Genomic DNA, 15374 nt, shown 5'->3' with positions numbered 1-15374 from the left:
TTTGGTTTTGCTTGCACTTAAAAAAATATTTCATGTAACACATTTACAGTCCAATTTTGATAAAATGGATTAGCACATATATAATCCAATTTTAATAAAAGTAGATTCTAGATAACTTAAGATGTCTATAAAGTGAGCTCATTAATTGTGCAGTTTGTTTGTTTTGGGGATATAAGCTAGAAGTTACATAGTTTTATTATCTGTTGGTTTGAAAAGCTATATTCGTACAAAGGATATGGATGGGAGGAAGCATATGTCAAAGGAACTCTCAGTTAAGCAATTCATAAAATGGGCTTTATATTTAGTACGTTGGGTTATGGTGAATAATATTTTGAGAAAATATTTCAAAAAGATATTCTGTGGGGGCTAAAGAAAAAAAATTTAATAAAAAACTTGAAGTATAAATGACTAGTAATTAGTGAATGCTAATATGATCCAATAAGACTTTTCAGGGGCTGAAAAGTTTTGGCAGTTTAAAAGACAAGCTTCTGTTTTTTAGTTTGATCGATCTGCTTATCTTTATAAATACCTCCTGTGGCAGAGAGCAGAATTTTTCACGAGCTCTTCATCCTTCTAACCTATGTACAGAGATTTTTGGAGACCTTCCCATTATGGAACATATTGTAGTATTTTTAATTAGAAGTTCCAGCTTACAGATTTGAAAAGATTTTACATTTTTTATATTTTTCTTGGGAATTAGTGTATGTGTCAAGAAATGTATCCCACAGTGAGAATTATGATTTATTAATTAACACTGGTTATGATACTAGCACTTGCCAAAATACCACAGTAGGAGAGAATATATATAACAAACACAATTCAAACCCTGTCATTTTATGAATGGAGGGGCTTATATCATGCTATGCATTGTAAAATCTAATAAAAATGAAGATTATTATGACCATAATGATTCTTTTTTCTCAATGTATTTTTTGTTATTTTTCAATTACATCTGTTTTAGTTTTTATTTCTTTTTAATTATTATGTACTAGACACTAAATTTTTAAGTTATAAATTTAATTTTGTTAATTTAAGATTACTAAAATTAATTCTTCAACGCCCTTTAACTATGCACAAGCTTTCTGTGGGAAGTTGAATTTTGATGTTTGAATTTACTCATTAGTAAATTTAAATATCTTTAAGTGGCTGACTAAATATGTTACATAATCTATGTTGTTCATTATTTGATTTGTTTTACTTAAAAATCTCCAGAGTTCTTGAAACACTGTATACACTGGAGAGAATGCAAAGGATTCAATTGTCAAGTCAAATATACACACAAAAAAGATCTTACTCAGGGTATACCTCATTATTAACTATTCATTAGTCAAGGGGCACAGGTGAAGCAAGAAGATGTTCAGCTCCCCCAGTATGATTCCTTAGCCCTTTGCTCTCTCACTGGAAGAAATGCTGACTCAGGTTAACAGATGAAGTGTATATTGGTATTTTACTTAGGAAGAGCTTTTTAAGTCAGGAAAGATCTTAATTTTATGATCTGTCATGGCCTGAATGCCTTTTCCAAGTTCTTATGTTGAAGCTAGCCCTCAGTATAGCTATATTTGGAGACGGGACCTCATAAGGAAGTAATTAAGTTTGAATGAGGTCAAAATGGTGAGGTCCTAATTCAGTTGGTTTAGTGTCTTTACAAGAAGACACACCAGAGAGACTGCCTGTTTTCCACTGGATATTTTTTCCTGCTTTGTCAAAGTTTATTTGACCGTAGAGTTGAGAGTCCATATTTGGACTCTCTACTCTGTTCCATTGGCCTATGTGTCTGTTTTTGTGCCAGTACCATGCTGTCTTGGTGATCACAGCATTGTAGTAAAGTTTGAAATCAGGTACTGTGATGCCCCCAGGTTTGTTTTTCTTTTTCAACATTTCCTTAGCAATTTGGAGTCTTCTGTTTCCATACAAATATTAAGATTGTTTGTTCCAGCATTTTGAAAAATGCTGGTGGAATTTTGATCAGGGTGGCATTGAAAGTATAGATTGCTCTGGCATATAGACATTTTAACAATGTTTATTCTTCCAATCCATGAGCATGGAATGCTTTTCCATCTTTTTGTGTCTTCTTCAGTTTCTTTCATGAGTGTTCTGTAGTTCCTCAAGTACAGATCCTTTACCTCTTTGGTTAGGTTTATTCCAAGGTATCTTATGGTATAGAAGAATGAAACTCGACCACTCTCTTACATCATACACAAAGATAAACTCGAAATGGATGAAAGACCTCAACGTGAGGCAGGAATTTATCAAAATCCTAGAGGAGAACATAGGCAGTAACTTCTTCAACATTGGCCACAGCAACTTCTTTCAAGACATGTCTCTACAGGCAAAGGAAAAAAAAAAAAAAGCAAAAATGAACTTGTGGGACTTCATCAAGATAAAAAGTTCTGCACAACAAAGGAAACAGTCAACAAGACAGAGAGGCAACACATGGAATGGGAGAAGATATTCACAAATGACATCATAGAAAAAGGGCTGATATCCAAGATCTATAAAGAACTCCTCAAACTCAACACCCAAAAAGCAGATAATCATGTCAAAAAATGGGCAGAAGGTATGAACAGACACTTCTCCAAAGAAGACTTAGAAGTGGCTAACAGACACATGAAAACATGTTCATCATCATTAGCCATCAGGGAAATTCAAATCCAAATCACATTGAGATACTGGCTTACACCAGTTAGAATGGCAAAGATTAACAAGACAGTAAAAAACAAGTGTTGGAGAGGATGTGGAGAAAGGGGAACCCCCTTACACTGTTGGTGGGAATACAAGTTGGTGCAGCCACTTTGGAAAACAGTGTGGAGATTCCTTAAGAAATTAAAAATAGAGCTACCCTCTGACCGTGCAACTGCACTACTGGGTATTTACCCCAAAGCTACAGATGTAGTGAAATGAAGGGCCATCTGTACCCAGTATTTACCCCAAATGAAGGGCCATCTGTACCCAGTATTTACCCCAGAGCTACAGATGTAGTGAAATGAAGGGCCATTTGTACCCAGTGTTCATAGAAGCAATGTCCACAATTGCAAAACTATGGAAAGAACCAAGATGCCCTTCAACAGATGAATGGATAAAGAAGATGTGGTTATAGATACAATGGAATATTACACAGCCATCAGAAAGGATGAGTACCCAACTTTTGTATCAACATGGATGGAACTGGAGGAGATTATGCTGAGTGAAATTGGTTAAGCAGAGAAAGTCAATTATATGGTTTCACTTATTTGTGGAGCATAAGAAATAACATGGAGGACATTAGGAGAAGGAAAGGAAAAGTAAATTGGGGTAAATCAGAGGGGGAGATGAAGCATGAGAGACTGTGGACTCTGAGAAACAAACTGAAGGTTTTGGAGGGGAGGGGAGTGGGGGTATGGTTGAGCCTGGTTGTGGGTATTAAGGAGGGCACGTTTTGCATGGAGCACTGGGTGTGGTGCATTAACAATGAATCTTAGAACACTGAAAAAAAGAAAAGGAAAAAAAAAACAAACACTGGAGAACTCTCACTGCATACACACACTGAGGAAAGATCTTGTGAGGGGCGCCTGGGTGGCTCAGTGGGTTAAAGCCTCTGCCTTCAGCTCGGGTCATGGTCTCAGGGTCCTGGGATCGGGCCCCGCATCGAGCTCTCTGCTTGGCAGGGGGCCTGCTTCCTCCTCTCTCTCCGCCTACTTGTGATCTCTAGCTGTCAAATAAATAAATACAAATCTTAAAAAAAAAAAAAAAAAAAAAAAAAAAGATCTTGTGAGAATCCAGCAAGAGAGAAGCCAACTACAACTTAGGAAGAGACCTCTCAGCAGGGGCTGAATTTGCTGGTACCAATGATCATGGACTTTTGGCCTCCAGATCTGTGAGGAAATAAATTAATATTATTTTAAGCAACTCAGCCTGTAGTTTGTTATAGCAGTCCTAGAAGTCTAACACATGCTCATATAGTTATACTGCTTTTGGGACACTTTCTAGGAAGTCATGGCTAATACATTTATGGATTATAGTTTTTACCATACCTGTCTTTGAAAATCAGGTATATTCTGATAAAAGGAAGGAAAGGAATCTGCTGCCAGCAAAAATACTTTTAGCATGTTTACAGGGAGATTGTGAGAAGGAACACATGCTTGCTTTCTTTTCTAGGAGTGTCCCCCACTAAAATCTCTTCCCAGATACAGGATAGAATGGATTGAAAATCTTTTGCTTATAATTCTTATTTCACTGTTTACACATTTCTTTTATTCTGTTTAAGATATGTTTGTTATGTATTTGTTATCAGAACCTATAAAATAATACTTTTTAAAATAGTTGTATAGTTTGCTTATTATATGAAAACGTTTAAGTTTATAGAATTTTTAACTTTGATAGACATCTCAAGTATTTGTTAACAAACTGCAATATGTTTTATATTTAACTGTATTTGACTAATTAATTGTTTAAACATATTTACTCTCTTCCTCTCATCTCCATGGCCCTCTTTGATTTTGGGTTCAGCCATATGACTTGCTTTAGTCAATAAAATGGTCAGAAGTAGCTGTTCTGCCAATTCCCAGCCCAGGCCCTGGGAAGTCCTGCATGTTTTTGCTTGCTTTTTGGAGCTTCTGTTATCAACGTGGAAGGAGTATGGCCAGACTAACACTCTGGATTCAGGAAAAGAGGGTAACATATGTGAAGCAAAGCCAGAGTTCTGTTGCTGGATCTAGGCTACATCAGACAAAGACCCTCAGATGTATGAGTAAGCCTTGTCTTAATCAGTAGAGCTGCTCAGATGAATTCAGTCTAGACCAGTTAACAAATGGATGAGAATAAATTATTCTTGTTTCATTAGAAATTTCTTTATTCTTACTTATTTTTATTAAGCACCAGCTTAATACTACATAAAATTCAAATCATCCTTTAATAACCCATTCTTCCCTCCCCCATACAAATTCTTAATAAAGAGCGCTTCAAGTGAAGACATGTTCTCTTCTCTCTTCTGTATAAAATTTTATCAAATAAAGGCAAAGAACTGTGTACATCTTGCTGTAAAATGCTGCCCACACCTGTGGAAAGTATCTGCCCAGGCTCTTTTCACTGTCCAGGTCCTGAAAGTCTCTTTTTCATGAGCTGTCTCTTCACAAAGCAAGTCTACCACTTGCTATGTTTATCGTTCTGAGGGTCAAAAACTTTGTCACAAATTTCTGTCCAGTTTCTTGTCTCAACTGCTGTAAGTAGGCCCCTATCACCTTCTCTTCCTGTTTGTTTGCTGGGGTGGCATAAATTGCATTAAGTGGAAAACCACGCTCTCCAGGAATGGGAAAATTAATGATTCCTAGTCCATACATTTCTTTTTCACCTTGGCTTTTGGAATTATACTTTTGGAGATTCTTTAGACACTCAAGAAAAGTGTAGAGAATTATATATATCAAGGTTCTATTAGCTTCATTCTTAATCTCATAGTTTTTGAAGAAGACATTGGCCTTGAAGTAATAGATGGCTTCATCCACAATGCCTATACCTTTTGTCTCTCTAGGGATGGGTCCTTTGAACTGACTTCTGATAGGCAACAGTGCCGTTTCCAATAATTTTGGTGTCAGGGTCCATGAGAGAAGAGTGGTAAGCTGGGATCTTGGCAGTGCCCGGGTTTCAAGCTAGACAAGGAAATTAGGGTTCGAGCCTGGTGCTTCCAGTCTGGTGGCTGAGGCCTAAATTTTTCATGTTTTAAGTGACTGAATTTTAGAATGGTTTGTTACAGAGTATTTTGTGGTAGTGGCTACAACATGTATGCCTATATGAGGGATATATTTTTAGAACTAGAAATGTTGGGACAATGAATATTTCTCTCATTCAGTACATTATAGATTTCATTCTTTATTGATATTCTTGATATATGTTTCATGATAAAACTAAGTCAGTATGTGTCTCCATTTATAGTTCCCACATTTGGAAATTTATCCAAACATGACACCGTCCTGAAAACACTAATCTTACTAGTCTGTTCTTACTTTATTTGTTAATTGCATCTTTCTATATATATATTATAGACATGGATATCTTATTTTTACAGAAGCGTGGAAGTTCAAGATTATATAGTCTACTGAAGTCAAATACATGAGTTCTGTCTCTACTGAACACTCTCTTTATAGAAAAGTTCAAGGTGTGTATACCTTCCTGAACGAATTTGGGTACATTCTGTGTGCCCCTTTATTGCTATATGGAGCTTTAGGATTCTCTACAGTAGAACACAAAACTTAAATTCTACAAATAGTTAAATTATTGATGATGTTTTTTGGTCAGCGTTAAGTACTCCGGAAGTGAACTAAAAAATTTGTTAAACTTCTTTTTTTACCCAAGAAAATATCTGTCTTCTCAGATTATTGATGCACATGCCAGTGTACATAATCAGAAATATAGTTGTGTTTTAGATACTTGCCAGAGAGTAAACTATGGACCTGAGAGCTCTCAATAGCTATAACCACATTGAAAAGAACTTTATTTGCTTAAGCATAGCTGATCCACCTATATCTCTAGACATTGTAAGTACCTGTCAAGAGCTTCAGAAAGTTGTGTTTATGTGGATCACACTGGTTTCCTACCCAGTTCCTTGTTACTGAATTGTTTGGTGAGTTGTCATCATCCTATACTAAGAGATATTAGAAGAAACTTCTCTGTGAAGGTCACTGTACTTATTTTGAGTTGTTGATATTGTTTAGTATATAATAGGGTCCTCTCTTTGAAATCTCATAGTAAATCTCTCTTTGAAATCTCATACTTGTGCAACCATATTTTTCTTTGTCTCAAATTTTCAAATTTTAAATCCATTTGGGGTTGTATGCTAATTGTATTTTTGAAAGCTACTCTGAGACTTATAAGTACATAGCAAAGTATAAAATGTGGATGTAAATAAAAACCTGGTTGAAGTGTGATTAAAGAGAGACAAACATTAGGATGTCCTTTCCATATGACATTAAATTATGAGACAGAGATGGATTCTTCCACACACTTCATTCCTCTGCATAGCTATTAATTTAACTGCCTATTCCTTTTGGCACTAGATTAATAAAAACAAATGTGTAGAACTGCTCCCTGGTTCTCTTTTCCTCTTTGGAATATAAAGGAGAAAGTATGGCCCAGAGAACAGTTGCAGAATGATATTCACAAAATCTGTCAAGCCTCCCCACTCATTCATGACATGTTGTGGCCCTTAATACACTAAAAATTATATAATGCACCCAGATTTTTATTGGGTAGAAAAAGAGGAAACATCTTGCAAAGAGCCATCACTCTTGTATGGCAATTCAAATGGTTGTCTTATTTTGTTAGACTCAAATTGTCTATGCAGATGCCCCAAGTCAGTATTTCCAAACCATGCAGGTATCAGGAACATATACCTCACAAGGTGAAAATAGCCAATGATTAAAAGTTTAAAAAATAAAAACACATGTAAATGTTTTTAATTATGTCTGTAAATGCAGATTATTTTTGGGTATATTGTAAAACATTCCATTTTTCTCTCTACGGAAATCTTTATGTGATTTGAACTATATAAGCTTTTGAGGTCATTCTTTGGCTCAACATAACCTGCCCAACTTGGCTAAGTAGATTTTTTTTTTTAAGAAACAAAATAAAAAATACAGTAGTTAAAGAATATTTATTTGTTTTGGAACACACACACAAGATTTGTTTTTAAGGCATGCCTAAATATTACTCACATTCTGTGGTATTTATATTTTTGCTTTTATACACTGCATAGTATTTGTCTTTGTTATTGGATTTTTACTTCACTTTGCTTTTTAAACACTAAATAAGTTATTGTATTCACTAAATCATCACAGTGCATTATTTTTATTATGAAATTATCAAATTAGAATAAATAAAACAAGATTAGCCTTACAGAATAGGTCATAATATCAGATGTTAAATTTGAATATTGGGATGCCTGGGTGGCTGATTCAGTTAAGCGTCTGCCTTTAGCTCAGGTCGTGATCCCAGGGTCCTGGGATTGAGTCCCACAGGGCCTTGCTCAGTGGGGAGCCTGCTTCTCCCTCTGTCTGCTGCTCCCGACTTGCTTGTGCTCTCTTTCTCTCTGGCCAATAAATAAATAAAATCTTTAAAAAAAAAAGTTTGGTCCCATTGGTCTGAAGAGGAAATGCTGCTCAGTGCAAGTTGATCTCACTGTGTGTTTGAGAGTGGTCAAGGGAGAATAATCAGAAAGATTACTGAGTATGAAGTGCCCAGGATCAGTGGTATCATAAGACAGTATTCTAAATGATCAAATGTTGACTTTCAAAAAGTGAGGATATGGTAATTGTTGTAATTTCCAGTTTGAAATTTCCATTTAACAATGTTGTGATGTTATATATTTCCCAAAAAATAAGTGAAGACTTAATATTTGCTTGTTACTTAGCCCTAGCTCTCGACAGAAGCATCCCTTTCCCAGAGCTGTCTTCCTTGATAACCTCATCACCCTCCTGGTCTAAGTCGAAAATTTATTTAGATCTCCTGGTCTAAAATTTATTTATTTTTTACTATACTTTCAAAGAACCATGTTCCTTCCCTTTGTTGTAATTAAATGCTCACTTGTACATTTATTTGATTATTTGATGGTAAGTCCTTTTCTAAAGGTTTTATCACTAGAATCTGTACAATGTAAGGACTTTGATGCTTAACTTTGTGAACAATGAAAAGTGATTATTGTTGCATTCAAAGAGGTTGCTTTCTTTTCTATCAGAACATATTTTTTTTCTTCAGAATTCTGGCCTGATGGTGGTTGCATGATTGTTTCTTATTTTAAGACATGTATGTTACTACATATTTTCTTTCATATATATAGCATATATTTAAAAAGAAATTTTCTATTATCATTAATATGGCTGATTAGGTATTGGAACTTACCTTCTGTTGTGAGACATTTCTGTTTTATCTGCACGTCTTCTGAACTGAGGGTACTGGCAGGTTTTGTCAGCTGTGTTTGAAATGCAGACACATCTTTGGAAGTTAGAGGGAGAAATTTTTTTTTTTTTCCTTAACCAGGAATATAAAGACAGTAATTCCTTACAGGTAAAACCGGACAGGTTTTAAAACTTTAAAAGATTAAGAGTTTCTTAATTTTGAGGTTCCTTAGTTATGGCAAAGATTCTTATGTATGTAACAAAGACTCCTACCTTAACCTGCCTCTGCATTATCCCATGGAACTTGGAAGAGCAGGAGTAACCAAAGTGGATGTGAGCTAATGTTGTTTGCTATGGCATAAATAATAAAGTAAGTCCATTTGAACCTCTCTCTTTTCCAGGGTGTTTTGCAGAAGTAAATGCCAATGTCCTTTGGACGAAGGCCCACTAATCATAGACCTGAGAGAAATCCTACAAATAACTGGCTAAGGAAAAGGAATAGCTGACCATGAGAGAATCAAAAACAAAATAAAAACACTAGAAAGAGAAAATAATCTGTAAAAACTTCAACTGTTGGAGCTATCAGGCATATATTATTGAATTATAATACTTAGTATGTTTGAAAGAAGACAAGCTTGAAAAGATATTCAGAATACAGGAAGCTATAAAAAAGGACCAACAGATTTGAAAAATAACCAAAAAGAATATCTGAGAATAAAAGACAGAACAATTGAAAATAAAACTGAATGACTTAATGGATGCATTTAGCAGTTAATTGGATGAACAATAGGAAAATTAGTGGGCTACAAGATTGAAGAGAAGAAATTCTCTAGAACATACAACAGAGGTAATAAGAGAAGGAATCCATAAAAGAGATATAAAAGCCATGGGGTATTAACATAAGAAATTTCAACATACCTCTAATTGGAGTTCCAAAGAGAGGAAAGAGAAATTGGAATATAAACAATATTGTAATACATAATGTTTGGGATATTTTTGGAAATAAAAACACCAATCCTCAAATTTTGGGAGTAACAATTAGTAACTAACAACTTCTCAGTATTAACAGTAGAAACAGCAGAAGCCAAAGAGCATGTATGTTAAATGTGTTAAAAGAAAATAAGGGCTAACCTAGAATTCTATACTAAGTGAAAGCAAATATCTAGAATTAGGGTTAAAAAAAAAAAAGACATCTTAAATCAGCAAAAATATTCCCACCAGTAGATCCTTATAAAGGGAAAATCTGAAAGATATATTTCAGGCAGAAGTGATACCAAGTGATACATGGTGAAAGGGATGAATAATGAAAGAAGTGGTAAATATATAGTAAATCTAAGTGAACTTTAATCTTTCAAAAGCAAATAATATTGTTTTGTGAGGTTTAAAGGCACAAGATAGAATGAAAACAAAAAACAATAATGTATAAATGAGGAAGAATAGTAATTGGCATTCTCATAGGATCAAAGAAGAGAATAAATATACTGGTTAATTTTCAGTGTTGATCAATTATATATGTGTGTTGTAATTTCTAGACTAATCTTAAGGGAATAGAATAGGGAGCATACAGTCCAATGTAGTAAAGGAAAAAAATAATAGATTTTGATAAAAAATACCTACTCAAACAATGACCGAAAGGCAATAATGGAGAGAAGGAAGAACAAAAAAGAAATAAAATTGAAGTGAGAAATTAGATGGCAGATATAGGTCCAAATATATCTATAATTAAATTAAATGTGAATGGAATAAATGTTCCATGTGAAAGCTTAAAAAAATCTGGCTTCATAAAAATATGAATTTTAATTAAATACTATTTAAAAGATCATATCTAAAGTGTCAGAAATGAGAAAATTGAAAGTAAAAAGGTGAAAAATAGGCGTGTCTGAGTGGCTCAGTTGGATAAGCATCTGCCTTTGGCTCAGGTCATGATCCCGGGGTCCTGGGATTGAGCCCCACGTGGGGTTCCTGCTCAGCAAGGATTCTACTTCTCTCTCTCTCTCTCTGTCCCCACCCGCATGCTTGCTGTCTCTTGCTCTCTCTCTCCCTCAAGTAAATAAATAGAATCTTAGAGAAAAAAGGTGAAAATAATACAATGCTATTTGGTGTGACTATATTAATATGACCCAAAATAAAGTTAAAGTAAAAATAATTACTAGACATAAAGAAGGTCATGTTATAAGGAGAAAAAAATAATTAAGAATATATAAAAAATTTTGACTTATGGATCTTACAACAGCCTCAACAATTTTGATTGACAGAACCAATACCTTGTAAAATGTTTTGGGAGTCATGGCATCTAAATGAAAATGCATTTTTTATTTATAATATTATACATTGAAACTTCCAGATATTTTCAGAAGTTTATGATATCCATCATTTATCTTATTGCTAGAAAATATGTTGAAAATGGCTATTTAATTTTTAAATGTCTATTGTTTATTGATGTCAACCACAAAATTATCTGATAAAGTTTGATTAAAATTATAACCATATTTGTCACAGAGATTTAGTTTGTAGTTTTTCTTTGCTATTGCTATTGTAGTTTTGCTTTGCTATTGCAATTGATCATGTCTTACTCTGGTACTCTTAATCTGAACTAATTCTTTTTATACTGTATTCCTTTTCAGTTTGATATAAATATTTGTTTATTCTTATTGTGTTGCATAGAGAAGCATTTGTTTAATAATTAGAGTCTGTGGATTAAGTATTGTGATAATAGACTGAAATTTAGATTTGGCTTTTTTTTTTTTTTTAAGCACTTTAGTTTTGGCAGTCTTTGTGATTTGAGGTGAGACCTCCCAGGACTTTGACAACTGGATCTAGAAAAGGAAGGGACTAGAAGAAAAGATTGGTTAAGTCCTTGTTAAGTAACAATAGTAATAATAATGTTAATGCTAACAATAATCATTATAACTACTGCTACTCTAACTTCTATGCCTCTTCTTAATGCTACTGTATATTGTATTCATTCATGTTTTAAAGATTATTGGTGGGGTACCTGGGTGGCTCAGTGGGCTAAGCCTCTGCCTTTGGCTCAGGTCATGATCCCAGGGTCCTGGGATCGAGCCCCACATCGGGCTCTCTGCTCAGCAGGGAGCCTGCTTCCTCCTCTCTCTCTGCCTGCCTGTCTGCCTACTTGTGATCTCTGTCTGTCAAATAAATACATAAAATTAAAAAAAAAAGAAACTATGTGAGATTTCTTTCTATTTACTTAATACTTATTTTATAAAATTTCTATTCAGTATTTATGTTCTTTAATATAGTTTTGCGCTTTTCTATAGAATGTACCAGATATAGTCCAGAGTTCTTGTAATTTAAGCTTCTTAGTTTATGAATCCTTTAAATTATGTATTCTTTCCTTTTTTCCCCCTTTCAATTTATTGGAACTCCCATTGTTTTAAAATATTGATCCTTGTTATCTGGCAATCTTGTTGAAGTCTTATATTAATTCTAATTCTTGTCTGTATATTATCTTGTGTTTATTATATAGATGATAATATCATCTATACAAAATAGCACTCTTTACAATTTTTTTCAACTTTACATCTCTTGTTGCTGTTTAAAAAAATTTTTTTTTAAATTTGGATAAGACCTCATTATATGATGTGTTGAAACAATGGACCTAATTAATATCTTTGTCTTTTTTAATGGAAATGTTTCTAACAAATCACTGTGAAGGATGAGGTTTTCTGAGGGTTTTGTAAGTCCTAAGATCTTTCTATTATACCATACTGCCTTAAAAGATTGTATCTTTACATTTTTGAGAGAAAATAGACTTAATCATTTATGGGAGGAAAGTCAATGATGCTCTTTGGAAATATGAGAAAATGTGTGGATTTTTCTCTACAGGAATAAAATGGACTTTTGACATCAACAGAAGTACTTTGTGTACAATTTTAGGGCTCATGGGTCTGTTGAATATCCTTTAATGACTCAAAGTTAAGATTCTTTGATATAAAATAAATTTATTCATTATAATATTTAAGAAACTTTTATTGACTACCCTTTATATGGCGATGACTAAAATACACTGGGTGTGTAGAAAAGAGAACACTGAAACCCATGAGCTCTAGATACTCATGATATAAAACATAAATTAATATAGATGTTAAAATACAGTAAATGAGACTTTTGAGGAGAATATATGAATTCTTATCTTAGTGACTTCTTTCTTTGAGTGTTTTAGTGAAAGTGCACAATCAAATTTCAGATACTATTTTGTTATAGTTTAGAAGTTCCTGATATGAATAAACATTAGGCTGGGCAAATGAGAATGAGTTCATGTAATAATAAATGATTATATTCTATTTAGCTTCTCTACTCCCGTTAGTTTTTTCTTTTCTAAATTGCACTATATATCATCATATTACACTGGTACATACTTAAGAGGCTTTATTTTGGTTCAGCCAACATATTGGCACTCAGTTTTTTATTAGCAGTTTTGCAAAAATGTCTGTAGGTCATTTTTCTCAAAAGGAATAAAGAATCCCTTTGGCTTTTTTGGAAGAAGCTTTGTCGGCCTTTGCCTTCTAAAATGTTGTTGACAACTTGAAAATAAATAAATGCATAAAATGCTTTGGTTGAACTGATTGTAGTGATGGACAAGGCGCCTTCTCGAGGGAAGTATGGCCGCAGGCTTGCTGCACTGAGGATGGATTTAAAGTCTGGAACTTTATCTTACCTGCAGTGCTTGTTGCCTCTTGGCATGAAGAGCAGATGATTATTTTCACTGGACCTCTCAGCTGCTTCTCAGGCCTCCTGCACATTTTACCAGTTTATATAAACTCAGAGGAGGCATTCTGCCTGTGGCTGGATTAACCTCAGTTTTTCCTGGATCTTTAAAAGGAAGAAGTCAAATTGGTCCAAGCGTTCTTGGGTGTATTTCTATTCTATCAGTCTTTTGAAATGAAATTGCTTACACCTGTCCTAGAGAGGTTTCAGGAGGGAATTTTCATTTCAAATGATTAATACATGCAGTGGCTTCCTCACTAACAGCTAATGCTAAAAATAATACATAGAAATATTCTTCTAAACTAAGTTTACAGCATGTTTTGGGGCAAAACATAAGTAAATTTGCATATGGATTGTGACTATCAGCTCATACTTAAATTTTTATATGTGTAAGAAGCTAAAAGATTTGGGGAAAGAACAACTATTATACAGTATAATAAAAACACTCAGTACATCTATTACTACAGAAGCTTAGGATAGCTTATCAACTGACTAATCCTCAGTATATGATCTTAGTTATAACTATGTTATATGCCAATCAGTTTCTTACCTAGGATTTGTAAAATTAACTATCAGTTATTTAAATTAAAATGAAATCCATTCCATAGTGTAGTTCTGCATTATTCCTTTAATGTTTAATGTTCACATAAACTGTTGGATCATTAGTTCATGCCCAGTCTTGAACTTGATCTAAGACTTGAAGCCTTGATTTTTTATTTCATGAATATTTGATTGAACTCTTTTCCTCTTACAGTGTGAATGAGTGTGGAACATATTCTTTATTGCTAAAGTTATCGGTTGTGCTTGGTGTTTTAATTTACTTTCTTAAACTTTTTAACCAAGGACTATATCAATTCCATTGAGCATACTTTATCATACTTTTTCAGATGATTACATTTTCTCTTTGAAGTTTTTTTTTAAATTTTTATGAAACTTGAGAATATTTTCCATCTAGTTTTAGCTTACTAAACATGACATTGAGGTCATACAGGAATCATTCTCTGTATGAATGATTTCTGTCTAAATGTATCATGCTTCTAAATGTCAAGTAGAAATGATCCAATATGAGTCCTCTTCATTTATCTAATTGACCATTGGTATATGTGACTTATTTAGAATTAAGCATATTAATATAAATTATTACATCTTAGAGAATATTTATTACAAATTACCTGTCATAACCACTCTTCCCTCCATCCTCCAGATGTTGTCTCTCTTCATTAAGTAGTGAGATGGAGTAAGAAGCATCATGTTGAGCCTGCTGCTTATATAGGAGGGTAGGAAGAAATGAATTTTTGCTGTATACTTCTGCATATGCTATTTTTACTACATGTAAATTGACCTGATTTACAATGAATAGTATTGAAGTTACTGATTTCAAATTAACCATTATTACTAATACAATTTAATTATGACGCTGTGACTTGTAAAAATGTCTTATGACTTCTCAAGTATTTTCTTTTTCTTATTTTATTCTCATCAAGTAGATGATGAATAAATGATGTTCATATGTATTTATTAAGTAATATGGTAAAGATGAAAAAATAGTTTTTCTGAAACCCATCTGGCCATCTTTCAGTTACATTGTTGTTAAATATATTTTAGTGTTTCACTGAAATTAAGTGAAATCATTACCTATATTTGGAGTTTCATTTGTTTAAATCAGACATTTCTATACCATCTTTATTTTTTTAAATTTGATTTTACTTTTTCAGTGTCTATACCATCTTTAACATAGACTTTAGCTGATTAGTACAGAGGACCCATAATTCTTGATAGTGGCAT

General features: G+C 33.6%; 1 pseudogene across 1 annotated transcript; it reads right to left on the bottom strand.

Annotated features, from left to right (window-relative positions):
- Positions 1-5061: 5061 nt before the first annotated feature.
- On the bottom strand, positions 5062-13624 carry LOC308341595 (actin-related protein 2/3 complex subunit 3-like; annotated as a pseudogene). The gene is made up of 2 exons: positions 13540-13624; positions 5062-5591 (listed from the first exon to the last, which is right to left on the bottom strand). The product of its transcript is annotated as an actin-related protein 2/3 complex subunit 3-like (transcript).
- Positions 13625-15374: the final 1750 nt, after the last annotated feature.

Source organism: Martes martes (genome assembly GCF_963455335.1).
Source record: "Martes martes genome assembly, chromosome: 4".
Taxonomy (NCBI): domain Eukaryota; kingdom Metazoa; phylum Chordata; class Mammalia; order Carnivora; family Mustelidae; genus Martes; species Martes martes.
Note: the sequence above shows the minus strand (reverse complement) of the source record. Positions and strands in the feature narration are given on the sequence as shown.